The sequence below is a fragment of the Lonchura striata genome, chromosome 13, assembly GCF_046129695.1.
Source record: "Lonchura striata isolate bLonStr1 chromosome 13, bLonStr1.mat, whole genome shotgun sequence".
Taxonomy (NCBI): Eukaryota; Metazoa; Chordata; class Aves; order Passeriformes; family Estrildidae; genus Lonchura; species Lonchura striata.
This window is the reverse complement of record NC_134615.1, coordinates 8,613,166-8,640,787: the sequence shown is the minus strand read 5'-3', so window position 1 is coordinate 8,640,787 and position 27,622 is coordinate 8,613,166. Positions and strand designations below refer to the sequence as shown.

At 39.4% G+C, this 27,622-nt stretch overlaps 1 long non-coding RNA gene across 1 annotated transcript in view; it reads left to right on the top strand.

The window, feature by feature from the left end:
- The window catches only part of LOC116184039 (uncharacterized), a 35,439-nt gene extending 8,422 nt beyond the window's left edge, over positions 1–27,017 (top strand). Inside the window, exon 2 of the long non-coding RNA XR_013340727.1 lies at positions 26,699–27,017. This is a non-coding gene — a long non-coding RNA (uncharacterized LOC116184039). The remainder of the gene's footprint in view (positions 1–26,698) is intronic.
- Positions 27,018–27,622: the final 605 nt, after the last annotated feature.

Sequence of the window (27,622 nt, the reverse complement as noted above, 5' to 3'; positions counted from 1 at the left end):
GCCTAATCTATGTGCAGATCCACTTTCATCTAAAGACGTCAAAGAGCTTTGCAAACATTAATTCATATTAATATGTTGCTAAAAACAAGCAAACAAACAAATGTTTCCTTGGTGCTTCCAGGCCTCTCTTCCCCCTGACACCAGTTAAGACCAGTAATCTGCAAGGTGGTGCTGGTGACCTGGTTTGACAAGGGGGCCACCCAGGGCTGTGTTTTGTTAGCAGCAAAGTTTCCAGCAAGCACAGCCACCTTTCCCTTGTGTCCACGCTGAAGGCTGATGTGGTTTCTCCCTGGTGCTGCTGAAGTGACCTGGCCCAGCAGCTGCTGTTCCCACCAGAGTTACTCCAGATTGCAGAGGCAGTGCAAGGGCACAAACCTGTGTGAGCACAGCCAAGCCTTGGGGCTCAGCCTTGGCTCAGGGGGGGATGCTGGGCTCTGGGCACAACTGCCCCACAATGCTTCAGCTGGAGAATCAGCTGTCTGTCTGTCTGTCTGCAAATGACATTAGATAGCATTGCAAAGCTATTGCAGTAAATATCCAAAATTCAGATCACTAATCATGTGTTTGCAAAAAATCCTTTGGGGACTAACCAGAATTTAAGATTTAACAGCTAATGTTTAGAGAAAAAGATTTTACTTTTCAGTCTCCTGGAAGGAAGTCCCGGGAAATAAGCCTAATTTTATCTTTGTCAAAAAACCCAAAAAAAGAACCCCCAAAAAAACACAGCCAGCACAAACCCACAACTGGGACAAACTGGGTCTCAATATTTAGAGTGCTGGTTTGTACAGCTCTAAACCATTTTGATGGGTTTCATTCTTATGTCAGATGTTGTGGTATCACTAACATGGTATTTAAAGGTATTTGGAGATAGGAGTGTAGCTGTGTTAGCACAGTCACCAGGAGCTGGCTGAAGGGGATCTTTGTGGATATTTCCTTTGGAATGTATTCAGCCACTGAAATACAAAGCCAGGTATGAATGTGAGCATTAGTTCACATAAAATGCACTCTTTCATCTCAGTATAGTTGTTGCTCTGACAGTTTAAGCTTCTCAAATACCATATCTCTTTTTAATGAAGAAATTGCACACTCATATTCAGAAATCATGTATTTACAGCACAGAGCACCTATTGATACATTTTGGTCATTTTAACTGAATTTGGAAGTCTTCAGAAAGTGAGAAATACAATGTTTCATTACACAATTACAGCTAATTATTTTAGAAATACAGTTTAAATGCAAGTTATCTTAAATTTATTGCTTATCTGACTGGAAGGATCGAAGCAAAACCTGAAAATCATAAACTCTTCCAGAACATTATATTTTATGCAGTCCAAAATGTGACACATGGGGTCTTTAATAATTCACTGCTTGTTAACATTAAACAACTGTTAACATGCTCAAATAATTAGTTATGCTTGCTTGACATGTTTGCATCTTTAATAATTGATGCATTTATCTTAATTACTAACAGTATTATGGTCGTAATATGCATCTTTTTTCTATCTTAAAATTTTAACAAAAACTGACTTTTTGCCAAAAATGATTATCCTCTAAGTTTTAATTACTCATTGTAATTAAATTGCAAGCTGCAGTATTTTATTAAAAATATCTTTCACAAAAAATATTTAATGGAAAAGAGGTGATTTGTTGTTTATGCATCACACTTAGTAAATATTTCATAAGTTTCATATTACCCTTTCAGAGCAGATATAAAAAACATAACATTCTTAATATAAGAGTCAATTTAAAAGCTGCTATAGTAGTCTTCATTTCTCCTCCAAAAGGTTTGCAGAAGTCAGTGAATAAAGGAAGACAAAAAACAAACAAAAAATGTGGTGGTGGTTGCAAATTGGGTGCCTACAGTGACAGGAACCAAGGTTGAAGATGTGCTGGTGAGTATATCACACCTTCCACCAGTGGAATTAGTGTGACTTGAAATAGAGCTAAGCAGTAAAAGTTTTTTCATTCTTCAGTGTTCTTCTGATTCAACTTTTGCTTGCAGGCTGCTAATAACAATAGTGGCAGTAGTTTGACTGTAATCATTTATTTATTGCAATGCTGATAGAGATGGGGGTGAGCTTTGTGTCAGCCAATTTAAAAAGTCTATGTTTTCAAGGCCTTCCCATTGCTAAGACAGACTGGTTTAGATTAAGATGGTTGTTTCTGGTCTCTAAATGTTGTAGAGGCAATTACCACTCCTGTGGAATGACAAAACTTGTTAATGATGTCAAAGAATTCAGTCACATCCATGTTCTGGTGTGTGGTTGTGTTCCTTCCCAAATGACGCATGAAGATGCTTGAGAAGGCATCAGCATATTGGCAGGAAAAAGTCCATTTGTGAGACAAAAATGTTGTCCAAAGTTTTAGGTTTAAACCCCAAAAAGCTGTGTGATGCTGTCTCTCAGGGCTACGTTTAGCAAGTGACTAATGAGAGCCCAGCTTGTCTCTGAGGTAGGTGGTTTCTGAGAAGCTAATACTTGAGCTGTGAGCCAAAGTCAGCCAAAACATTTTTAACAACAGCGTGCCTGGGAATAGATCTTGTGTAACATTTCTTTTAAGACAAGTCAGTAGACCTAAGGGGCAGAAATGTCCTGTGTGTCAGACATTGTGGGAAGGGAGACTGTGGCCAGATCCAGAAGTGTCTCCTCCAAGCCATTGACTTAGAAGTATTCTTTCAGCAGGATTTACTCCAGATATGACCCTTTGCCAGAAAAGCAGCCTGAGATCGGGGGGAGAAAAATGCTGAACTGAGACGCTGAGCTCTGAGCTCTCTCCTGTCTTTGGGGCTTTCCTGCCTGCCCTGAATAAAACCCACATATTATCCTCAGCTGCCAGCAGAGCCTCTGGTGCTGCAGCAGTCCTCACCACTGTGGTGAGATTGGAATGGAGATGTAGAGCACGAGCAATATGAAGTTGAGCCCCAGGAATCACTGAAAGCAAACTCAGAGGCAGGGCTGTGCTCCCTCCTGCCACCATGTCCAGCACCAGCTGGCACATCCACTATGTGCAGGTGGGAATGGCAAAACCATGGCCAAGGCCACCCTTCCCACTGCTGCTTCCAGATTCACTGTGTGCATTTAATCTATCCTGTCTCTTCTGACAGATTTAGAAGATTCTCACTATTGCAAAGTCCTCATGTCCTTGACATGGTGTTCTTCAAAAAGCGATTTCTAGTCTGATTTTAGAGTTAAATAAAAATTTACACATCACAGATCTATTAATCATTTTTTCCCTTCTGTGGGTGTATCTTCAGATTTCAGTGATTGATTTATGTGGCCAGATGGGTGCATTTGTTTCCTGCTGTCTTTCAGTCCAGCAGAATCCATGCACGCTGTGCAGTACAGTGGGCTTGAACTTTCACTTGAAATGCACTTCTGTACATAAATCCTGAATACTAATCCTTCTTTAGAACAAATGGGATTCACATGTGACTCCTTTGGATGTGGCACAAGCTGAGGTTTTCCTCTCAGTTAGTAAAGAAGCCATTCCTTTTGGCTTTAAGAGTAAAACTTCAGTGTAGCAGGAGGTCCTGTTCATGTCCACCAGGCTTTTGCTCCAAAAGCCTTTGCCTTTCTTTCCTGTCATCACATAATGTGTGGTGGCTCATTAGCTGCTGCCAGAGAAGCTGATTGCAGGGAGAGCAATCTGTGGTGTACATGAGCATTTTTGCTGACATGTGCTAACGTTGTAAAAAGTATTTGCATATTGTCAGGTCAGTGTTCCCACATCCTGAACTGTGAGGACAGGGACCATGAGGACCTCAGAGGGGTTCTGTGGGAAGAGCCAGAACTGGAACAGAGTGGACATAATAGTTTGATTCTCAGCCATATTTTATGCAAAGGTACACGAGGGTATATGAGATCGTCCTGGGCTCCGGGAACTGCATGTAAACCTTGATCCAGGTGATACCAAGGTGTGTGATGGCAATTCCATTTCTGACAGGGCACGGGGAGTCTCAGGAGCAGCAAGTTCCCAGAGGCCATGTGAAGGTAAACTGTGGGAATCCAGGGCTTCCCTCTGGCTGCCCTGGAAGGCCTGGGACTCTGGCAGGGGGTTAGAAGCCCCCAGAGACACTGTCTGTGATCTCTGTCCATGGAAAAGAGTTTTCAGTCTTACAGGATGAATTACAAGCTCTGAGTGTTTGATAGAAGTAATAATTAAGTATGGCATGGGTGCAAAAGTAAAAGGATTCTAGATGAGGGGTCCAAAGGGGACAAGATGGAGGAAATTGGGTGTGTCTTGTCCTTTTTCTCCTTCTTCATGCCCTCCATGTTCACTGTGGTGTTGGCATTTTTCTGTTGGTTCAGGCTGGGGACACACTGTCCAACGTAGGTGACAGATATTGGCACGTTATTGTAAATCCAGCCCAGGGAGTTTCTGGTATTTAATGTTTGTAACATCCCACTGAGGGCAGAGCCCCACACGCTGCCCTGCAGGACAGAGCTGGGCAGGGCAGCAGAACATGTGAGAGATAAACAGAATAAACAACCTTGAAACCAGCACAGACCAATTATGGCTTCTGCTTTGGCAGCAGGGCTGAAAGACAAGAGACCTTCTACAATCTCGGGATCATCAGTAGCTCAGATTCCAACAGCAAACAAGTAGTAGGAGAGGGAAATCCAAATCAATGCTCCTGCTGAGGGACCAACTTCAGAGAATCCACATGTGAGAGAGGTCTCTGAACAGCACAGGCAGGAGCTCACACTTCATTAGGCCAGGAAGTCTCATTATGACATGCAAAGTCACAAGAAATTAGCTTCAGAAGTTTTCCCACTCGGGAAGTGAGTTATTTTGCATATAAGGTGTATGTATTTGTGTATGAAATTGACTTTTTTTGCTTCTTTATGCAATTAAAAGATAACCTCTTCTGGTTTATAAGTCATGGCCACTTTTCCAGCCCTGGTGGTGCACAAGGGAGAGGTCAGTGGGGCTGCACTGGTGAAAAGGCTCTGGCCAAGCAACAGCAGGTGTTTGGCTGGGAATATCACTGTGGTGTGACAATGTTTTACACTTCCAATGGAAAAAGATGCAGTGCAAAATCAGTGTTTTGAGTGGTTTGTCTTGCTTCTGACATCAATTTCCCTCAAATTTCTCTCTAATGGGATGGTAATTTCTAGTTTAATTTTCATCTTAAGTCTCGACATTGGCTGAAACCCTAACCCAGACTTGCTAAAACACAAGGAAGGCTGTCCTGGGTGCTGCTGCCACAGCAGGAGTCCCATTTGCAGAGTGCCTTACTGCAGCACCCAATTCAGAGCAGGAACTTTCATCAGAAGCCAAGCAGGAGAGCTGTGAATTAATCTCTGCTGCTGGGGCTGCTTAGCCCTGCTGAGCTGGCACCTTTGCCACTTCATTTTTTTTTTTTAATTTTTTTTTAATTTTTAATTTTTTAAATTTGAATATTGGGAAAAGAATTTGTCTACAGCTGTTACAAACCAAATTATGTGTTTTATTCCAAACGCTTGTGGCTTGCCATGAGCTGCAGGAGCTGGCAGGGGACACTGCATTCCCCAGCATGTTCCCCTGGGACCAGCCACGCTTGCTGCTCACTGCTGGGAAAGGTTTGGCCAAAACTTGGGCTAATTCCTGCATTCACTGATGCTGGTGAAGGAAGGAATGAGCTCCTTATGAGTGTCATGTAGACATTTGAAGTGTGAGTGTAGAGAACAGAGAGTGGCCAATGGCTGGCAATGATGGCAAGCATTGATGTGCAGAGAGGTGAATTTCCAGGAGGGGACTTTCAGAAAATACTGCCCACAGAAATACAGATGCTTCCCTGGGAGCTCTGTGATTTGCAAAATATACATATGAGTTTTACTGTATTTTCAATGTGAACATGTTCATGTTTATGACCCAGAATATTTCAGGTGTGAGCTAAATTTTTTCTGGCTCACTCAGGGTTTTGACATTTGTAAGTCTTTGCTCACTCTAGGAGTATTTTTAATGGCTTGTATTAATTCAAGGTGTCCCTTTATGAACTTAAAATTTAAAAGAAATCCACTACCTTTTAATGACATTTCATTTATTCAGAATTATTATTTAAAATCCTAAATTAACATTCTGCTCTTTGATTCTGACAGAGCCATTATATTTTATACTACAAGAGTTTAGTTAATTTTAAATTATTAAACCCCATTGGCTGCATGAAGTGAGCATCTTTAAGCAAGTTTTGTAGTTCGGATGCATTCCAATCAACTATGACTGCAAACTAAATTTGAGTTTTTTTGCCTTTGTTACCTTTTGTCCTTATGTGTGACAGTGAGTATTCTGAGTTTCACTTTCTTTCCTGAGAAATTAAACAGCAGCTGAATACAGTAATAGCATTATGGGGGGCAACCTGTACTGGGCAACACAGCTCTTCAAACTGAAGGCAGAGAAAAATCATAGAAGTAACAGTAAATATTTTTTTTTTCTGAAAGAGAATTTTAAAAGTTTGTGATATAAACTTTTCCTATATAGGAAATTAATTTCTTCCAGAAACAATATGTATTTACTTTGCATGTAAAATATTTTTATTTTGATTTTCAAAGATATTTGTTCCTTTCAGATGTCACCTGGCATGACTTAGGTAACAATCTGATTTCTTAATGAATTAAGGATGATAATTTCTTCAGACATTTAAGCAGGGAAACAATTTAAAAGCCACTTATCTTACAGGGTGACATCTAGTAGGTGGGAAGGGCTCTGTGTAGGTGGGGTCTAACAGTCCTGATTGACTGCAAAGGAGCACAGTGGGGATTAAAATAATGTATGCAAAATGGGTGAGAATATAATGGGAAATATGGACACTTTTCTCTTAAAACTGAAATTACACTTCAAGGGCAGTATGGATATCTAGCAATAAGCATCATTTTAAGGCCCTTCAGCTGCTGTGACTTCAGGTGAAATTTGCTGCAAGCCATATAGATCTGCTTTAATTATTTTTTGAATCTGCAAACTCTGATCATTTTCATGCATTGCTAATACACTCATCTCCTGAAAGCTGAGCTGCGCCGTTTGGGCTTTACAGATTTATCAAGTGAAACAATTCAGCTAATATCACATTAATTTAATTAACTTTAATTTTAAATGACTTGCTGGAGCACCTAACAAATGTAACATCTCCAAGACATTTTAGAAGATAGCTGTGGCTTTGTTGTATGCTCTTGTCTTCATAGTGAGAAAACATCTTGTTAGCATGAAAGGCTCCTCACTACTTTAGAAGAGAATATTTTGTTTATACTCGAACGTTTGCCTTGATTGCCTGGCTGTCATTTCAGAGGTGAAAGAAAACAGCAGAAGTGCAGATTGGTGGGGGGCTGATATAATTTAACATCTGCACTGTTGTGCAAGGATCTCTTTCAATTCCAAGTGGTATTGATAATTTATTGTCAGTTTGGGATATCCCCAGGGAGCTGCCTGCAGCCTGGGAGTGTGAGTGCATGCCCAGCTCCTGGACTGCAGTGGCTTCAGGAGAGCTGGACCTGCATTCCTGCTGAAAAAATCACCAGGCTGTATGCAAGGCTGGTCACAGAAAGGAGGGCAAATGTAGTACTTATTCTTCCATACTTTTTATTTTTTTTTAAAGATAAAAATAGTCCAAGGAAAATTCAAACTATCTAAAATCAGTCATCAGGTCTTCAGCTGTCTCATTGTTGATTCAAAGTTTAATGTCAACTACTAAATATAGAGCAAAATATTTTTATATTTATGGGAACATATATATCTAAAATATATCACATGGCTAAGGAGGCATATTGTCCTGTCTGACTGCAAGGTAGGTATGCTAAATATTTTCAGACATATAAATACAGTCCATTCCAAACATTCAGTTTACAGCTGCAAACTGGAAAAAATACCAGAGATAAGGCCATAATCTGTGTGTGGACACAGTCAGGAAGATAAAGGCAGGAAGCTTGTATAGGAAAAGCAGTTTATTCACATTCACTTTTCATCATACATATACATTAAATATTAATAACACAGTATGAATATTCATCTCTGTTTAATATTCATTTATACACAGAAGTTTACAGCCGATCCCTTTAACTTTTGGTGCCAAAACCAGTGTTCAAAGGGTTGTGCTGCCATTGTTTCTGCAAAACGTTTACATTTATCTGCTGTAAAAGAGGCTGAATGGCACCGAAGAGTGTCGTGTTTAGTTTTAAAATGCCACAAATAACAGATTTATAGATTTTTCTAAATACATTATTTTACCTTGACAGCATTAATCATTCATGCTTCCTTCTTTCATTTTTCTACCTGCAATGGATTATTGAAACAGAAAATAACAACGGGAAAGGCTACAAGCAGTATCAAAATGTCAAGTTTGTACTTACAGTTGTATGTGCGTAGACAGGGTCAAGAGCCTCAATTATTTGTATATGTACACAGTGGTACTACATGAAAGGTTATGTCACCTGCAGCTATTTTCTTGCAGATTTAAATAGGACTGATATTCAACTCCACAGTCAGCCACTGACATGGAACATAGAATTGTAAAATACTATGAACTCTTATGTCAGGACCTAAAATATGAACTGGGTGATTGCAAGGTGTAGCTGTGGGCAATCCTATGTATTGCAGTGTAAGTCCTTTAAATTACTTTGTGTTATCCCTGACCTGTTCTTTTCATTTACGTATAAGCCAGGCCAACATGGAAGTACTTTCCAGGGAGAAGAAAAGCCCTTGATATTGCCCATTTTTCTAGTAGCATTTGCTTGGATTTTGAGGGGTTTTGTTGTTTTCTTTTTTTTTTTTTCTTCTTTTTTTTTTTTTTTTTTTTTTTTTTCTTCTTGGCTATTTTTGATTTTATTTCTTTCGGTTCTTTTATGCTTTATATTTTCATGAATCCATGTATGAAAACTTTATGTTAAAGTGCATATTTTATGTTAATATGCATATTATTTTAAAAGTTATTTTCTGTAACCCAGGTATAAGAATTTTAAGAATTCCAAGATCATGGCTTGCATGTTAATGAAATGCAAGTTTTATATCAAAACTGGCAGCAGCATTATTTGGAGTGGGATATGTGGTGGAGCTAATCAGTATATTTTCACGGTGGAGGTGGGAGGAGAGAAGCTAATCAGTAGATTTTTTGCTAGTGATTTGCTTATCTAAGATATAGTAAGAAAAAAGAAAATAAGTAAACAATGGCATGGAGTTTTCTTGACCAAGATCCTTGTGGGTAAAAGTCACCCTTTTGAAAGGTCAGCATGAGACCAACTCAGAAAGTCTTATTTTTTGAAGAAGAAGAAGACTGATATAAAAGTACTTTATATCTTTAAAGGAATCTACTAAACCAGCAGTAATAATCATATAAATCAATAGACTTGTACATCACTCATGTATGACAGCATGAGGGATGCAGTTAAAATTGTATATTCAGCTTTGGCATTGACATTTGTGAATTCTTGAGAGTAACTTACTAGTTCCATATCTTTTGCCTTAGAAAAAATAAAGCTTTACTGAAGGCCTAGCTGTACAACATTTATGGACTGTTAAGGTTGCTTTGATTTAAATTATTTATAGATATTGATATAATTAGCACTGGGAAGTAACTATCTTAACAGACAAAAAAATTTCAAAGAATAAGTAAGTAAATTATTAGATATTAACATCAACTTCTCTATCTCTAGTCAGGTAACACAAACCAGAGACATATGCTGAATTAATAGAATTGTTATTGCAGATTTATTTTGAGATATACCATACACCGAGTAATTGTGATAATTTGTCTTGCCAGTTTTTACACTTCTGCCACTAGAAAATTCTGTTCATTTTTGTTTTTTATCAGACCTTAAAATACAGAGTTCACTGTCTCAAAGTATATTAGAAGTAAATTAAGACATTAAGTATTGCTGAATTAATATTATTTCCAGAACTTACTACTATATTCTTTACACATCCAAAAGTTTGATCCTTTCTTTCTGGGAGAATTAGGTTGGTCATTATTTCCTCTGGAGCAATGTACTGATATTAAATAATACACTCTCCTCTGTGTAGTTTTTGTTTTCACGATTTTAGACTTTTTTCTCCCCTGTTACTTAATCTCTAAAGTTATCTCATTCAATTATAAGAGATAATTGATTTTAATAAGTGCTAATTGTTCTGCAAAAATTCTTCATATGCATACACATCCTTATATGCACACATAGGAGCATTCATGTTAAAGAATTTAATGTCACTTCCAGGGAAATTACTTTGAGCTGCTTAACTGAAATACGAAAATCCTGTGGGTTCCTGCTTATGAATATAGCAGGGAAAAGAAATGTATAAGTTTGGATCAGTAATAGACAAGTTTTAGGATCATAATTGGATCAATCTGATGAGGGAAATAGCAAGGAAGGAGAAGAGATGGTCAGAGGAGGACTGATGGAGGGAGCAGTGGGTGCTCCTAGTTTGGCTTCCCAAGGGAGATGCCTTCAAAAGGGAGGTGCCTCTGGCAAAACTGATTTCCAGAGAAGGGTTTGTGCCCAGTGCACCAGAGCAAGCCCTGGGACACGTGGGGCCAGGGTGGCCAGGGCTGGGAGCACTCCTGCAGGGGGTGCTGGGGAATTTGGCTCCACGCTGGCTATCTGCGGAGAGATTATTGTGGGATTTTTCCCCCATGCTTTGTTTCCTTTCCTTCCCTGTTTTCTGCAAGAGTAGGTTTCATGAGTCACATTAAAAATATTTTAATACCAGGGCACTATTGATTGACCATGAAGAAACCTCCTTGTGATAGTCAGTATACTCCAAGTAATAATGTAAGTGAATAATGTTTTACAGTCACTTTGCATCAGGCTCTTCTTCCAGGTCCAATCCATCTGTATCCAGTTAGAAAAGACTCCTCCAAGGCAAGTTATTCATGGGTTCTTCCCAATTCCCCTCTTTAGATCCTGTAAACAAATCCAATCACTGGCTGTTTAACATTTTTATTACATAAATTCTAACATGCAGCAGAACATTACTGGGTACTGCTAATAATGGTGTGCATTTTAGATGTATTCTCTTTTTGTCACAAAACCCCTTAAACCATATTCTAATAACTGTGTATAAGATATAATTGGAAAGAAGCATCACATTCAACCACCAAAAGAAATATCTCTGTAGTGCTTTTTGTTGTTTCTGTTTTCATCTAAAGTAACCACCAGACATTTCAGTTCCTTCAAGGAAAAACAACCCATGTCTCCTGTGATAACCCAAATGTGCAGACATGCTGATAAATAAGATACATTTACAGTTCTTTTATTACTGTATTCTGTGACAAGATCAAATAAGCAGTATTTTGTGGAATATTACAACTTACAACAAAGCTAAACTACTGTCCAAAGATGCTGAAAAATTCCAGTATAAATACACTTTATTTTCAGCTGGCTCATGGGTGATTAGGGTATCCCAACACTTTGACAATTTTTATATAATACTATGAAGGATTTTGTGATTTCCCTTCATCTAACTGCTGCTGCCAGCTCAATACATCTTTTTCTAGTAAAAATTATACAAACCCATGGTTTTTACTTTCCTCATATGCCATAAATCCTCAAGATAGTTTCATATATGTTAACTACAATCTTTCTTCCCCCACCTCCTCTCCCTGGGGTTCAACCAGCAAAACCTCAGATATATCACACAGAAGAGGAGCAGAACATAAGGAAACATCACTTTGGTGAGATTTGAGGAATTTCTATTTATAAATATCTACCTGTATTTCTTTCACATAAACAATAGTGAAAGACCAGGAAAAGGTTGGGTCATCAACTGGCATCTGTTTCTCTGCATGAGATGTCCCAAGAGAATAATATTTACTGAGCAAACATGAGTTACATGATGGACCATAATGTGGAGTTTTCAAATTGTCTTGGCAGCTGTTCACCTGTTGAATAGCTCTGTGACTTTTTGTGGAATTATTTGCTTGATCCTGTCAAGGCAAAAGAAAGAATTTTGATATATACAAAAAGCCATCTATGCTTTTCTCTTCAATAATCTCCCTTCACAATATACTCATTTATGAAGCCTGACTTTGCTGATGAGAAGGGACAGGCAGATCTTTGGCCTTAAGAGTTTGTCTCTGCCTTTGTTTTAAAGGACTTTCTTTGGGTTAGATCTCTGATTTTTCCTGCTTTGCTTATCCTCCAGATATTCCCATTGCTCCCTGGGGCTCCTGGCAGCCTGGCTGCCGTGGGTCTGTTGATTCCTGTGTTGGAGGAAAGGCTTTTCTCACAGCACCCAGCCCTGGGTGCTCTCTCCATCCCTTCCCATGGATCACACGGACCAGCTCTCCACAGGGGGCCTGTCCAAAGGGGTCACCCTCCAGCTCCCATCCAAACTGGAATGGTGGTGGTGGTGGGAGGGCATGCTGGGGTCCCTGCCTAGCCCCTTCAGATACTGGGAAAGAAAATTAAAATCCAGTTTAAATGCTTTAAAACTGGAAATCCCACCAAAACTCATTTCCCTGGTGTTCTCTTCAGCTCTACTCCTTTTTTATTTTACCACCCGCCGTGTAAATTTTTATGAAAGAAGGCTAGCAAAAGAGGATAATACATTTTTTTTAGTGTGCCACTGCCTGCCATTTCCCCTGTTTTTCTATTATACATAGGGGTTTATTCTCATTTGAAAAATTCTGTTTAGTGTCCACTTATGCTTCCTTTCTCTCTGAATTTAATTTTTAAGTGCTTTGATTATTTGAAAAATAAAATTTCCTTTGTGTTGGTCAGGGTTTTTTTTGGCATAAAGAGAAGTTCCTTGTAGCCTAACCCACCAAGAAGTTTTTACATTAAAGGAGTAGTTACTGTGTTTTGAAAAGCAAGCAAATACATGGAAAAAATTCCCATAGTTAAGAGTGCAATCCCTCAATCAGGCTGTCTGTTCTGGGTTTGAGTGCTAGTTGTGTTATCAACTCAACTCCCACAACTTCAAAAGGCATTCAGAATATATTTTACTCTTTTGTCTTATTGTTCTTAAATAATTTAATCTGGATTAAATCTAGATTAAATGCCAAAAATGGAAGCAAATCTCTCACTGGAGGGAGATTTGCACTTTCAATCCATAGCTCGAAGCTGCTCTGTGTGAAGTCCTCTGAGATGACAGTGAGAGTCCCAAAAGCTTAAATATTTCACTGTGCAGGACCATGACCCTGAGACTGAGATTCTGCAAAGAACTTTTTGAAATGCACCAAAAAGCTTCTTTTCTGTCCCTGAATTGTGTTGTGGGTCCAAACTGGCTCCTAAATTAGGAAGGCACATCTGTTGACTTAAAACATGCAATCTGCACGTGGAACAGACTAAAAAAATTATATTTCTAATTTTGACAAATAGTTATGTTTTGTTCTCTCTGCCATGAGTTAGGGCACACTATCATTCTTTGTTTCTAGCAAGTAACTGAAGTATTATTAAGATTTTCTTTCCATTTCTTAGAACTCCCCAGGGTCTATAGTTTTCTTTGCAGAAACAGTTGCCATTAAATATGCTGTATGTCAATGCAGCAGTGAGGTGGTTAATTTTGACTGAATATTATGCTATATAACCACTTGGCATTTAACTTGAAAAATGACTTTCTGCTTCACCTGTCAGCAGCCCAGTTCTCATCAAATAAGTGAGTGAGAAAAATTTTTAAATTTCAATTTCCTGATGCTATTAGACACTACTTCTTCCATACTTAAACAGTTTAGCAGTGCATGTACATGTTTTGGTATTCATGCCATGCATCACACTACATGCTATTACAATAGCTTTTTTGTTTAAAGGGTAAAGAGATGCATGGATCTTTATCTTGGGGTTAGGAAAATGTATTGCAGGAACATGGCCAATCAGGTTTCTGAATAACTTTGTAACATAGTACCATAACCCTGGTGCAGTGCAAGGAATTTAAAATACGAGGTGCCTGCGAGTCCACAGAAAGAAAGGATTCTAGATGGAGACACCAGCACAGCAATCCTGCTCTGCACTTCCTCAGAAACCAGTGCCTCGTGGAGTATTCATCTCTTTTATCCTTTCAGCTGTTGGACACATCATTCTGATAAATCACGCCAAATATTTTTTGGGGTTTTTTTGCAATTTCACTATATTTTAGAGATTAAACCTTTGTAATTTAACATTAGTGGTAGACTTCCTTTGTTTCCAGTTCAAGTACAAGACCAGTTTTCACTGATGGCTAATACATCCCCAAACAGAAAGTACACTGCATTGAGAGAGGGAAAGGCATTGAGAGAAGGAATCAAATTAGATTTCCTCATTTCATTTTCATTTCTTATGCTTCTTCACACAGTTTTCACTTTGCCACTACCAAGGTTGGGGATGTTTTACTCAGCTGGCAAAAGGCATCATCTCTGCTATATTACCCTTTAATTCTTGAATTAGTTTTTATAAAATGCATACATCTGTAATTATAAAGTAACAAACATAAAACATAATTTGAAATAATAAATATGAACAGGTATCACTAAAATAATTATTTATTTATTAATTTTGTTAATCTTCACAATTAAGCCAGACCAGTGGGTTTCAGAACAGGGTGAACAGTTTGGTTCAGCAGCATTTACTGTCTTGAAAATAGAAATATAGCTGATAGGTGGTATGTAGGGACACAGGGGTAAAAAATACACACTAGTATTTTAAGGCATTCTTACAGGAAAAAAAAAAAAAACAAACAACAAAACAAAACCCCACAAACACTACTTTTTAAGAAGTACCAATTTATGGTGGACTGGAATAATCTGTCTAGTGTTTTCATTTTATTGTAGTGCAACTTTGATAAAATAAAGAAAGGTTCATCAGCATGAAAATAAAGCCCAATCATGAATGAGGCCCAGCATTAAAAGAACTGCAGAACAGCCAGGTGTTTTTTTAAGTGCCTCTATTCCTGGTAACACTCTTCAGGGGCTATAGTCCTTCCAAAAATGTGTGTTTTCCCAGCTTGCAGCTGATCTCCTGAAGCTATGGAGGACAGCAGCCCCAGCACATGCCTCTGCTTGGAACACCACAGGGATCTTCTGCCTCAGTGCATGTTTGTAGGCACAAAACCACATCTAGGAGGGAGCAGAGTCTCCTGAACTTCTGATATAAATTTTGAAAAGGTAAAGTCATGTGAGAATATTAAATATATCTTGTACCATGTGGAAATAAGTATGGTGGTTTAGTGACAGTGACAACAGGAATATCATGCCTTTAGGGTTGATTACAGTTATGCTTTCAAATTTACAGGAATTATTATTTGATGAAACAGCAGTAGATGCTTCTAACCTGTGGGTAAATTAGTATACTGCTTGCAACTAAATGTTGACTTTATTCATTGCCCTGGATTTACCTTGTGGTCACTGGGCAGGCTTTGCTCTTCTTCTCCATTCTGGCAGCAGGGATGGAGTACAAGATGTTCCCTGATCTGGAGTCTGATTTTTCCCCACAGAAATGTTTGCTCTGCTTTCCTAGGCTGAGAAATGTGGACACTCATCAGTAGGTGTGGCATTCTCTGAGTAAAGAAGAAATGAGATTTTTTTTTTTCCTACATATAGATATACACACATTTAGGGTTATGTTTTATAGGGTCTGCCCATGAGCATAGTGGGGTTCTTGCAGGACTCCACATCCTATGGACAGTTACTTCTGCAGTCTGTGATCAAGTATCCTGTCCTTGGGATGGTTTGTCCTCCTAAATCATCAAAGGAAGACTACAAGGCCTACAAACAGTCTCTTCAGAAGATTATCTGCATTAAATAAGTGAGTGGGTTGAAAATTGCAACTTCCAGTGTCAGCTGCATGCTCCAAGGTTGACAGAAGTGCTGGGATTGTGAGGCCACGGATGGTGGCTTGTGGAGTCCCTGTTCCGCCCCTGTGACAGCTGGACATTGCTCCTTTCCCAAGAGCTTCTAGGAGTCCATTTGGAAGAGACCACACAGGGGAGATCAAAAGTAACAAGGAGAGATGTGTTGGTTGTCTTCAACTCAGTCCCAGGGACTGGTGCAGCCAGAAGAATGAGAGCAAAAAGTGCAGAAATCATTGAGCTATCCCAGGTGGAATCTCTGGCCACAGAAAATGTCAGTGTGGTCTTGCACCCATGCCAAGCAGCTCTTCTGGAAGGTGCCTTCATTAGCCGTGGCTTTGCACTGCTCAAGGCACACACACGGACACATCCCTTCCTTCCCAGGGGCTGTGGAGCTCACCAAAATGACATTCCATGTGCCAGCATGTCCTGCAGAGGCCTGTGGAGGGATGATAATGGCTGTAAGACTTGTCAAAGTCTAATTAGTTACTCACAGAAGAGAGATTTCAATTTTTCTGGCCAAATCTTTTTTGTCTGGAAGGATCCCAAACCCCTGTTTCTGGGGCTTGCCTTAGCTGTTAAATCCGCAAAGGGCTGCTCCATAGGATGACAGATTTTATTTGTAATTTCTTTCAATAATATTCTGCTTTACAACAGGATTTTTTTTTTTTTTCAAGGTTAGATAAATGATAATTAGAGTTGGGTATGTTCTAACCCAATGGGTTGTATGGGATGTTTCCTCACTGGCCTCCTTTTTGGCAGCACCGAGGGGAGTGAGTTCATACATCACTGCAGAAAGCTTACAAGTCCCCTCAAAGAATTATGAAAATTGCTGTGCACAGCTATTTTGTTTCTGAAAGACAAATTCCATGCAAAGGGTAGGAGACAGCAGGTGAACAGACCTGGTGCTGCTGTGGCAGTGCAGGTCTGTGCTTCAGCTCCTGTACACTCGGTGAGAGCATCAGGCAAGTGTCAGCCTGCCCTGTGTCCTCCTGCCCTCCAACCACAGATAAAGAAATTCATGCACAGAAATGCACAAAGACCCCTATGCAAAATCCCAGGTACTTTAAGGCTTGTGCTCACATCCATTAGCCCCACCTGCTCAGACTCCTTGCAGCCAGAGCAGTATTCCCACCCCAGCTCCTGCTGATGGCTGAAGCCCCGGGGGCTCGCTGGGTCAGTGGGACCCCCACACCTGCTGTGTGTGGGGTCAGCTCCCGTGGGAGCCTGGGGCAAGCCTGCCCTGCAGAGTTCAGGGTCAAAATCTAGGTGGTCTGGCTGCACAAAAGTTTCAGCTGGAAGGAAAAATGGTTACATGTGCTCTGATTCCCTCTCAGTGCAATAATACAGAAAGACCATATCTCCTAATTCTTTTGTCATCTGTTAACATCTCATCCTCCACAAATTTCTTTAATCACTGGAGGGTATTTGCAAATATTTAAAAATGCTTTCTCTTCCTTCAGGAATTTTTATATTGGGTTTTATAGAAGGTTTATAATAGAGCAAATAACAGTTTGGATGAAATTCTGGGAATTCTTCTGTAGTGTGCTTCTGCATGATAATCATTATGAGATTGCTTCCCCACTGCTTGCTTAATGCAGCTGTCCAAGTTTTGTATTTACTGGGAATCCAATTTGTTTTAAGAAATTAACAAAACAAATACTTAAGTACTGTGCTGAACCTACTGTAAAGTTTTTATTCATTTTGGTGAGAAGGAAAAAAGCATTATAGTGCTTATGGAACAGCATTTGAGGCCACATTTATGAAATTGAATCCCTACCAAAATAATTTGCTCATGTTAATACAGATGTCATATGGCATTGAAACAATTATTCTGTTGGTTTTGTCTCCAAATTGTATTGAACTTTGCTGTGGCAATGGGCAAATATCTGCTCAGAGAGGCAGGCTGGGTGCTTAGCTAAAGCAGCAATTTCCTGATCTGCAGAGATGCTGGTGGGGCTGTGTGGTCCTCAGATACAGTGACAATATTTATGGTCCTCAGAGGAAGCAGTGCCCTGGCACTTGCAGGCAGGGCTGCCAAGTCCTCCTGTCCCTTCTGTAGCCCAGCACATGAGATAACTTCTGTACTCTAAAGAGCAGGCACTGTTACTCCCCATCATCTTGGTCACTGTGGTATCACTCCTCGGGATGTCCTTTGCTTAAAAGTAGAAGAAACCAAAGTCTTTCTGGGGACAGGAGTGCTGTGCATCTCAGACTGGGCTTTCCAGCTTGTTTCTCTGCCCGTGTGGCCTCTGGAAAACTTCCTGCAGCCCAGTGGTGCCTGTAAGTGCAGCAGGTCCTGGTGCCCTCCTGTGCTGGAGTCACTGCCATCCCCCTGTCAGACCTGCTGCACTGCTCTGCCTCTGCTCTCTGCCTCCCTCCTCTCAAAACTCTGCAGATTTGGCTCTCTTTGCTCACGTGCACTGGTAGAACCAGTTTCTCCCCACAACAGTCTTTTGCGACTGAATTCTGAGCTCTCTCAACAGGATAACAGAATGGGGAGCGACTGCTAGTTTTTCCCAGATATCTGCTGGCATTTTTAAAAACAGCACGTGTAATTGTGCTCCTAACAGCATGGGTAAAAAGTATCTGAGAAGATTCTTGGTTGTAAATATTGTTTCTTTTTTAAGGAGAACATACTTGCTAATTGCAAAAAATCAGAGTTGAAAGGTAATACCTCATACCAACTTTTTTTAGGTAGAAACAAGTTCTTGGATCTTGCAGACCTCCAAGCTGTTGGATGAGCTTGGTCCCAACTCATACCTAGTAGATTAAATTTTTTTATGTAACATGTTTTTTATTTCACATTTAAAGATTTTTTTTTTTCTGTAAAATCAGCACCCTAACTTCTAGATCTCACCTAGTACATGTTCTAAACCCTTGTATACTTGGTTCCTGTGGACATCTCTGTGCATGATCCAGCAGCTAAACCCATACATTGGACTTCGTTTTTATGACAAAACCAAACCCATACATTGGAATTTATTTTTACCTTCTTAGGGTAAAGAATGACCTGTGATGCAGCAATGAGCTACAGGCCCTCCACAAGAAGCCTTTAATTCTACCCAAATTTCTCTCAGACAGTAGCAAGTCTGTGGCTTCAGAATATGACCCCTGTGCCAGGGAAATTATCAGGACTTGTCGTGGGGCCCTTATCACAGCCCACAGTCAGTGCGGGCGCAGGGGGAGGCTGCAGAAGAACACAGTGTTGGGCACGTCAAGAAAACATCATTTGCTTGTTTGCACCTGTGCTGGCAACAGGTGACATTTTCTTATGGGACAGAATAGGGCCAAAGGAAGAATGTACAGCTGGTTATTTGGCTTTGCCTTTTGGGGAGGAGAGGAATTTGGAGGGCTTTTCTCTTACTGCAAAGGGGAGCACGTCCTGGCCTGAGCCACTCCCTGGGCCTCCCCAGAAATGTAGTAGGGTTGCACTTCCGTCAGGAGGGGGTTTTGTTTGTTTGTTTGTTATATTTTTTTTCCTTTTTCCCCCTCAGTGATGTGAATGGCATTAGGCTTTTCAGCTGCTTGTTCTTTCACATCTAGAAAAATTTCACTGAAGTGGCGAAGGGGAGAAAAAAGATGTTCTGGCAATGAGATGTTTCACTGGTTTCTGAAACCAGGACTTTAAAACCTTTCTTAATCAGGTGGCTGAGTGCCTGAATCAGAACAGGCAGATTTCAGAGAATTTTGCTGCCTGTCCATTAATGACTCAGGCCAAAGCAGCAAAACACACTTTGGTTTAAAATTAATCCACAGTGCAACTCTCTCCAAACTGATATGAGTCATGCATCTGTAACATTCCTGGGTCCACCTGTGACTTCAGGATCTAATCTGTTTGTACATTAATTTATACCAAATTGCTTTCCCAGCTACGTCAGCACTGACAGTTTGCTCTCTCTCCCTGGAAGAACGTGCAGCACAAAACTTTCCTCCCTGTGATGCTGGCAGGGATGTGATCCCTCCCTCCACAGGGCTGCCTAATCACTCTCTTGCTATGTTGTGTGTTGGATACTAACAGCAGGAAGCATTATTTTAGAAGATTTAAATTAGCAGATTTTATTTACCACACCAGTATTCTCACGAGGCATCTCACTTCTATCTAAAAGCGTTTTAAATTATCAGCTTTTATTTATCACAATGGTATGTTCCTGATTTATCACACTTTCCTGTGTCTTATTTACTCAGACCAATATGGCTTAAAAATAGCTGGGTAATATAGAGAACTCAGAAACACCATGTGAATATTCTGAAAGCAGGGAGGAATTGTAAACAGAAATATCACAGAAACATTAACTGATACAACTTTTGAGTCTACTTTTGACTGTATTGAAAGCCATGAGGGCAAGAGGACCTAATTTGACAGCTTTGCCAGTGCTTATGAAAACAAGGTTTCAATTAAAGTCTAAAATTTAAGGCTACTGCAACTGTCTTTAAGACTCTAAGTTAAAGATACCAGTTGCAAGACAAACTGATAGGAGCTTTTGGGCTTTGTGTCATTCAGAAGACTGATGTCTAGTTTCAGATGTCATTTCAGTTAGATCCTTGCAAAAAAAAAAAAAAACATTTAAGAGTGTCTCATTTTACTTTTTTCATCTCTGGAACTTCTTTGCTTTTTTTCTACTTACAGAAACATCAAAAGGAATTCAGGCTCACTTGGTCATAGTCTGGACATCAGGTTTTTATAGGAACAAAGAAAGATGTGGTGTGCCCTTCAGACATGCTCATATTAAAAATTTATTAGGGAAGTTTCCACATCTTTCAATTATTAGGCAGATTTTAAGGCTCTTGTAAGTGGTACAATAGTAGCAAATGCCAGCTGATATTTTACAGAAATATTCCAAATAAAAATGCCATTTGATTGCAAGGGGGAGCAGAACCTCCAGGAACATATCTTCATTTTTGGTAGTTTAGTCCACAGTAACAAAAACCACATTGTACCAATCAGATATTTAATGAGCCTCTAACTCCATTTCTACCTTATCCCAAAGGTATAGCAAATAGTGCTGCTTTTTTAAAATATCAAGAAAACATCATTTGCTCTAAAATGTCCCTAAAAGCAGGTCTAAATTGCCAATAAAGGCTGGGTAATTGTATCAGCATGGATCAGAAAGCATTTCTCAGAACTGATGAAATAGTTTGCGGTATTGCAGAACCTGAATGATGCTCTCTGTACATTACACTGGAAATATCAAAGACTGGTTTCAGTTTAATTTGCTCACCACTGTGTATTTTGGATTTTCAGGAAATATTTCTCACTAATGTCATTCTGTTTTGCTTTAAATGTAATTTATTTGGGGAAAATCAGGCGATTTCTGCAATCAAGTGTTCACTTGGAAGAACTTTTTGTTTGGTTTTCGACTATAGAATACTATTGTTCCAAGAAAATGTCATGTTTAAAAATTCTCAAATCCTGTATTCTTTTATTGTATTCAAGATTTTAGACATTTCAAATTTGAAAAATAATAATTTGCAAGACCGTTGCCCAGCTTAGCAGCTCTTTCTCAGTAGTTATACAATCATTTGACAACCAAACACACATACAGTATAAATATTTAAGAAAAAGTAAATTCCATTAAGCTGCAGTGTGATAGATGCAGTTGTAGGTACTTATCTTTGAAATATTAAACTCTAGACATTTATATCTGTACAAAAAAGAGTTTCCTGCCATTTGATGAGAATTATGTGCCTGGCACTAATAAAATATTAAACTCCAATTTAAAAGATAAGTATCTTACCCACTTTTTTCATAATAAAACATTTTACAGTGCATATGAGAGCTAATATGCATCAGAATTTCCATACAATACTGTATTTACAAACTTTTATGAAAGTTTTGTGTCTGCATTTATTAGTTGCTGTCTCTATTTAAGCACTTATTATATCATATAATGACATTGTGTGCTTCAATAATGCATGATAGAAGGTATACAAACAGGCTTTATTTTTTGCAGTAGAGTTTTCTTTTGTTACAGGCGACTGCTGCTAGTTAATTAAATGTAGATAGCCCCTGAAAATTGCATTATCCTTTTCTGTCCCTATTATATAAATTAATGTCAAATTGATGCAATGTTTCATGTTTAAAATAATAGATACATGTGTTAAAAATTATAGCCTGCAGTTTTCCTGTTTGACAATGCATTATTTTCAACTGGAAATGTCAGTTTCTAACCTTCTGTCCAGAGTACTTTGCAAAGGGCAGTAAGCATTAAGTGTTAGTTATCAAATATAGTGTCTTTTGAAACTTCAACAATACTATTTGTGGAGGAAAAGATATGGTATAGGGACTTTCTGTTTTGAAAATAATCTAATGAAATTAAATGTTCAACAGATGGTTATCAATAAAAGAAGTTCCTTTGAATGAAGAAAAGTCATCTTTTCTGGCAGATAGGTTTCAGTGTCACCTGCTCCATTTTCAGCAAGTGGTTAATTTGCCTTTTATTTCCCAACTCTTTATATAAAAAGTTGAGAATTAAATTCTATTTTTTTTTTTTTTCAAACTCAGGTGTCATCCCCTGAAGTCACCTGAAAGCTGCAAAAGCACAAATATCATTGTCATTGTCCTATCAAACATCACAATCTGCCAGCTTTGCTTTACTGCCTTAATTGAGCGATGTCATATCAATGTCATTAAAAGAAGCTGTACAGTTAGGGTGTTTCTCCTGCTCTCATAATTATCCTTTTTAACAATTTACAAAAATATTTCATTAGACTCTTTGTACTACAGCTTTTTGTATTGTGATCAATGTCAGTCGACGACTCTGCCTTTTTTAATTACTGAACTGGGTGATTAGAGTTAATAAGCTATGAGATGTAAATACTGCCATTTCAAATAAACAAGAAAGCACTTAGAAACCAAAACAAAGCCTTTCACTGAACTCAGGCACAACATCCTCTGAGAGATATGTGGCACAAGTGATTCACTATATTACTTACCGTAAAGGATGCACCTTGTTACTTTAAACAGCAAAATCTAGCAGCAGGTTTTCAGGGTCTGAGATATTCTTTTAAAAGGTGCAGCTTAAAAACGCCATATTTTCAGATCACATATTTTGTACTTTCCAACCTAAAGAGAAAGTCATTCTCTCATAAAAATACCTTACAAAAACAGCTTTAGTTTTCACTTTTCTTCTGTAAAGGACACCCTCCCTGCAGGTCTCCACAGAGCCATCCACTGCTGCTGTTCTAAGGCAGAAAACCTTTCTATGTGTATGGAATCTCTAACATTTAAGATATGGTATATATAAACTTGGGGTTTGGGTTGAAAGCTAAGTAACAGTGGGTTTTAGAACAGCAGGTACACGTTGGTACTACAAGGAAATTTCCTTCTGCATTATGGATCCTTGTATTTCTTCCTACAAATTCAGCAAATATTGATGGTAAGGTCCATACACGTATGTTCCTGGGCATAACTAATAACTTTACTGGCTTGTTTTTAAATCAGTTATATATGTTGTTTAAGAGTTAGTTACTTGTAAGATGGATACATTTTTGTAGTTTCTGATAAACTTTCCATTAATGCCTATTTTTTACTCTTTTCAGCAGGTATCTATTAACAATGCAGTGTTTTGTAAACTCTTTAATAATAGAAAAAAACCTGTTATGATCATAAAGTGGGGAAAATGCTGCCTAATTGTGGCCAGGATAAACTGCACTTAATATCTGTTGTCAACAAAGCAATTTGCCAGATGATATCTTTAAATCCTTTCCGGAAATTGTTTCTAGCACAAATTATTGTAGATGGTTACGTTCAAGAGCCCATTCCAAAGAACTACCTTAAATAAAAAAAACAAAAAAAAAAGACAAAAAGCCCCCCAACAATTATCTCAGTCCGTGTTAGCAGGATGAGGATTTATTTCTGTTTTTCACGGAGGTTTCTGTGCTCACTCTGACGGGTCTGGAGCAGCACAATATCCTGGGAGCAGCGTGCGCGCCGCGCGATTCCATTAGCGCGGCTGCCCGGCGCTCTACAAGGTTACGTGGTGCTGCCCCAGGCACTCCTGCAGTGCTCTGGGACATGGAGCTGCTCCTTCCCCACGGCCTCTGGCTGGGGTGCAGGGTCCCCAGGAGCTGGGCTCACCCCACTGCTGAGCGTGGGTGCCGCCCCACTGCGCACCCCGGCTTTTGTGGGTCCCCCTGTGGACCACGGCTCCGGAGCTCAAGGGCTGCAGCTTCCCTTTTGCAGTTGGGGATTTTTCATCTCCACCCTTAAATCTTTTTGCAGTGAGATTTCAAGTCAAACGTGTTTCAGCACACTTTTCCTGAGAAGGCAGATTTACATATGCATTAGGTTCATTTTATCAGAGTACACACACAGCAATGACACATCTCATTGACAATGTGCTGTCTGATGGATAACTCCATACAAAACACATATTTGAAAGGAAAATTGGAGGAGGAATAGGATTAAGAGTCTGTACATAAGTGACATTATGTTTTGTGAAGATGAACTGCAGGAATGTCTTGCCTTACTTCACAGTTTTGGATTATTCAAAGGTCCAACAAGTGTTTTGCAAGTGTAAAAAAACTTGCTGCACACCATCATCAGGCAGAAACTGCTAGGACCAAGTCTGTGCATACCTGAAATTACTATATGCTTTACAATGAAAATACTAAAAAAGTTCCTACAGACTGATTTTCAGTGCCTCATTGCCACGTGGGACTCATTCCTTGTCCAGGCAAGGTGAGCAATAGTGCTTAAATATTGTGGTTTAATTGTGTCCTGAGTCATGGGTAGCAACAGCCCTGCATTTCCAGCTGGGTGGCTGCTGTCCTCTCCTGCCAGGATGGTGTTTGACACTTTGCTTGGCTGGAGGGAACTGAGAGCTGGTGGGAGCTGGCACAGTTTTGGTTGCCACTTAGCTTTATAGGGTGTCAGTGACCAAGAGCTGTGGAAGATTTTAGATTCCAAAGTGTGTGTTCTAACATTCCTTTGAGCAGAATGTCCATATACTGCCAGCCATCCTTCTTAGTGCACTGCACAGACTTCTTCCTTCTTTCCTTCTTTTCTCCCTTTCTGTTTCTTGATTGCAAGGATTTTTAATAATTAAAAATATATGCAGCTCTTACTCAAGATAGACATTTTCTTCTCTATGTCCATGGAAGAAATAGAATATTTAATTACAAAGGAAAAATATAAATAAAATGCAGTGGTGTTTCTAGAGGAAGATGCATTGTTTCTGGGATTTATCACCATCACCAAGGAAGAATGGGACATCAACACCTCCAAAGCCCAGAGCTGGTACCCTGAAAATTCATGGCATCGAGCTCAGCACCTCTTTTCAGGCTTTTCTTGGACTGGTTATCCAGGTAGTTTTGTTTATTTTTCTGCTGAAAGAAGATGTTGCTCATCATGTGCCAAACCTAGAAAATAAAGATGTCTGAATAATTTCATGTAGACCTTGATCTGTGGTTTGTGGTAATGGTGTTTGCTGTGGAGATGACATTGGTCACACTCAGGTCTGTGGCTGCACCCACTCTGCACATGACCTGAGCTCCACCTTTGCTGCTGCTTCCTGCTGGCCATAAGTTAAAGTTTGCAAAGAAGTGCACTCCAGTACAATTTTACCTTGGGAGTGAAAAATGATTGGATTCCATCTTGGCTTGTTCATTTAATGTCTTGGTGAGCTAGTACATATCTTTGAATTCCTACCTCAGGTTTCCCCTCTATAAAATGGCACAATAATACTGTCTTGGTTCCTTTCAAGGAGAGTCTTCTAAGATCTGTTAATAAATGTCAGTGATGCACTTTAGAGATCCTCTAAGGAGTATCCAGTAGAAGTATACTGTGAATTATTGACTCACTCTTTCTGACCCACTCTCTAGCACACATTCACACTCCTGAAATCCCTTAGAAATAAGGTGCTGGCACCATAGCTTTAGATTACTCTGGTTTATGCAAAGGTAAGCACTTAGGTGCCCAGCTGCCTATATATATATAACCTAACCCTAACCCTGTCTTTGATGGGAAAGTTGGCTAGTTGTGTACTAAGTAGGCAGATTTTTTAAAATTATAAACCAAAATTTTACAAAAATAGGAACCTTCACCCACTCCCCTAAAAAAGAAAAAAAATCAATGTCTAAAATGAGGCTAAAGTATTGTCTGTGTTTTAAAATATATCTAATTCTTGGATGATGCACAAACGCCATCAGCCCTCTGGGGATCTGGGGAACTTCCAGGATTAGGAAGGACCATAGGAGAAAAAATGCTCCAACTTCTTAATCCCATGGGGAGGTGAGGGAGAGGAAACAGTGATGGCAGATATTGTTAATGTGATCTAATTCATCCTGGTGAGCACTACAGTCCAACTGCCAGGACAACCTAAAAAACTACATAGCTTTGCTCAGGGTTTCGAGCTTGGGGAGCTGTGCAATAGCATAGCAGATACCTCTGTGTGGCTTCAGGATGGGGCTCAGCCTTATCCTCTGCCCATCTCCAAAGATGAGCTCCAATTTCAGATTTGTAATTATTGATTGGTTGATGATCTCTCCAGATCAGCTGGGTAAGTACCTGTGTGTTGGTTTACATGAACAACGGAGCAAAAATTTTCAATTGAATTCTTTTTAATATGTTTGTGTGAAAGAAAGAGAATCAGCAATACTAAAATATTGTTAAATTCTTCTTGGCTGTGCTAGATTGTTCACATAAAGAAAGGTAACAAAAACATCCAGAAAATTTTTTATTGTTTCACCCTTGTGTTTTCCAGCTATGTCATTTCACTGTCTTCATTTAGCATTTCATCTAGAAATTTTCAAAATAGATAATGTTGTTTTATTTAATTTGACTTTGCGCTGAATTTTCCTTCTATTCTTTAAAAAATTATTATTATTTAATTTGCTTTGAATCTAAATGAAAAAAAATGTTTGAAATAAATACAGCATGTTTATTCTCTAAGGATTGTTTTTCTTCTCTTCCAGTTTATGAGAAGTTGAGGAAAAAAATCTTATCCTCATTCAACTGAAGTTTATTTTATTGTTCTAGGGTCTGTTGTGGAGTAAGAAACCTCATCTACAAGCATGGTTGCGCACAGACCTCCCTGTGACCTTTCCTTGGTCAAACCACTCCCATGGAAAGGAAGGGAATAGGGGAGAGATGAAGGGATGGAGTGGTAGGAGAAATCCCTGAAGAGGTCAGCCAGCAGCAAGGGCTGTGCTCCCAGCATTTGGGGATGGGAAAGGAAAGGCTGATGGTGAGACCACAAAACCTGGACTGCTGCAACCAGCACTAGCATTCACTGACATCTGTACTTCTGTGCTAAATTTTGGAGGAGCGGAAAAATAAATTATCTCTGTGCCTCTCAGCCTTGATTTAAAGGTGGTGTTATTATTTTCATTTGGTGTACATTTTTAAGAGCCTGTAGACAACTCCACCCAGGTCTCTGTGCAGCATGAGGCACAGCTCCAGGGAGAGCTCCCTCCTAGCTGTTGTGAGAGTTGATCCTGGAACACAGAGATGGTTCCTAGGAGGAATCATAATCTCATCAGCTAAAGGGTGGATATTCAGTTTTCACTTGTTTGAGATATTTGCACGTGACAGGTTGGCCTTGCCAGCCTGGCTTGTGTGGGACATCAGTTCAGCATTTATGGGTGCTCCTGCCTTGGAGAAGATGTCAAAATGATTGTAGGCCATTAAAGACAGTCTAATATACCTTGAGGTTAACTCGCACGCTGGTGATGAGTATCAGGATTTCCATAATTTTTGGCAAGCATCCTTTCTATTTATGTAGCCAACTATTGATATTCATAGCATAAAAACTGGTTATTCAGCTAAAACCCCTGTGCAATCAATCAGTGATACAGTCTATCAAGTGTCTCAGCCTGTAGTCATTACTATGTTGGGATTTTTTTTTTTCCATTTGGAGACATTTGGGATGACTCAATTTCTCTGATCTTGTAGCATTCCCTG